Raw genomic sequence first — 1780 nt, 5'->3', positions numbered from 1 at the left:
AACACACCCTGCCCGGGGCTGGGCCGGGTCGCCCCGGCCGTTCGTGGGGGCCGGGCGGCCGCCGCCGCCGCCCTGGCGCGAGCAGCCGCTGCTTCCTGAGGGAGTCGGGGCCGAGCCGGCATCGCTCCTGCCCGGGCCTGGACGGCGCCCCGGGGGGCGAAGGTAGAGCGGAAGGGGGCGGCGGGAGGCAGTCGCGGAGCTGCCCCACGTTCGTTCGCGGCCCTAGGAAGCCCATCCGGGGAGGAGGCCCGGAGGGGGGGAGGAGGGCTGCTGCCGTTGGCCTCCATACCGTCTGACCGGGGTTTGCAGCCTCTTCCGCCCTCTCGGCGGGAGATGGGCTCCCGGGGATCGCCAAGGAGCACTGGTTACAGAAAGAAAATCTCCCTGTTACATTCACACTGTTCTTCCGAGAAAGGAAACTGCTGGGTTTAAAAGACACTTCCCTCTATTGGGTCAGCCTTTACACCCGGTGGAGGAACTTCCCTTCGGGCTTCATTGCTGCTTAAGCGCTTGTACTTTAAAATCTCTGTTTCGGCTTGCCTCCGTGCATGTGAAAGACGCTGTTTTGCAAATACCAGCAAAATCTGGCACGGGACTGGAGTGGTTTTGTGCCCCTTGCTAAAAGGAGCTGTTTTATTTCCAGTGATGAGCATACTTCGGTATATGGCCTTTGCAATATATTGCCCTTTGTTTCTTTGTAAAAAAATATCCCCTCCATCACCTTTCATTTTCTTGCAGAAATTAGATTCTTGTTTTGTATGTCGGGAWGATCATTTACCAAGTTAGTACAACTTGTCTCTTGTTTATCTCAGAGATCAAAGTTTTGCCCTAACTGTACCAGCTAAATTTTGCTATGGAATAAACAAGGGACATACAAAGAATCTTTTGACTCAGGAAGTAGTTACTTCTTGAGTAATGATTTAGGGTAAATGTATAAAAACATTCCTTAGAGTTGTTGTTCTCAGAGTGGGAGGGGTTGATTTGGTGTGTGTAGTTCCAGGAAAATGCTGTCTAGCTGTTGCCTTTCTCCTCCTTCCTCCTGTTTCCTGTCTCAGATAATCTCATTACTGATTGGGGGGAATAAGAAAGAGGCGAAGGCTGTGGCCCATAGGTGTACTCCAACCATGCAACTTCTTGTGCAAGAACATCCTCCTACTCATTCTTTTGGCATATTGAGTGATGGGCTGTGCTAGATGGAGGGAAGAGGTTTGCTGTGATACAAGTATCAGTACTTTGGGTGTGACAGCTTTTCTCCTGAGAGCTGGATCCTTGGCTTGGGCAAGGCTGCTGTGGGCTTGTCTATGGGCAGCTCATCAGGTGAGGGCTRTGGCTGAAGGAATCTTCACCCTTGGCTCTTTTTAGAGGGAGGGGAGAGGTGCCCAAGGCAGGGGGGCCTGTTGGCATTGGGGAWGCAGAAGATTTCTAGTGGCTGTAGGAATTCAGGAAGGTCAGCAGGGAGCTCTTGGAAGCTGGGTACAGGTGTTTAGGGGAATACACAGCACGAATTGTTAGAGTCAGGCTGAGGGTAAAAGATTGTGGTGCAGAGGCTTAAGAAATGCTAGAGACCATTTCAGGATTTGTTTACAAGTGATGGAGGTAGGTGAATGAAACTGAAAAAAGTAAATGTTTGAATCACAACAGTACACAGTAAGAAAGAAGTAGAAAGAACTCCTTTCTTTTCCTCTCCTCTTTCTCTCTTTTCCTCTCCTCTTTCTCTCTTTTCCTCTCCTCTTTCTCTCTTTTCCTCTCCTCTTTCTCTCTTTTCCTCTCCTCTTTCTCT

At 50.6% G+C, this 1780-nt stretch overlaps 1 protein-coding gene across 7 annotated transcripts in view; it reads left to right on the top strand.

Annotated features, from left to right (window-relative positions):
* Positions 1-1780, top strand: part of BCLAF1 (BCL2 associated transcription factor 1) — a 30053-nt gene that overhangs the window by 520 nt on the left and 27753 nt on the right. For 6 of the 7 annotated variants that reach the window (XR_014896608.1, XM_085311269.1, XM_085311267.1 and 3 more), the window contains exon 1: positions 7-162. The exons of the other annotated variant lie outside the window; for it this stretch is intronic. The gene's annotated coding sequence lies outside the window, so the exon portion shown is untranslated. Of the gene's footprint in view, positions 1-6; positions 163-1780 lie in introns of those variants that run through there. 7 annotated transcript variants of the gene reach the window in all.

This window comes from Rhea americana, unplaced genomic scaffold, assembly GCF_003343005.1.
Source record: "Rhea americana isolate MKP2758 unplaced genomic scaffold, rheAme1 scaffold_337, whole genome shotgun sequence".
In the NCBI taxonomy this organism is placed as follows: Eukaryota; Metazoa; Chordata; class Aves; order Rheiformes; family Rheidae; genus Rhea; species Rhea americana.
This window is presented reverse-complemented; position numbering and strand designations above follow the sequence as displayed.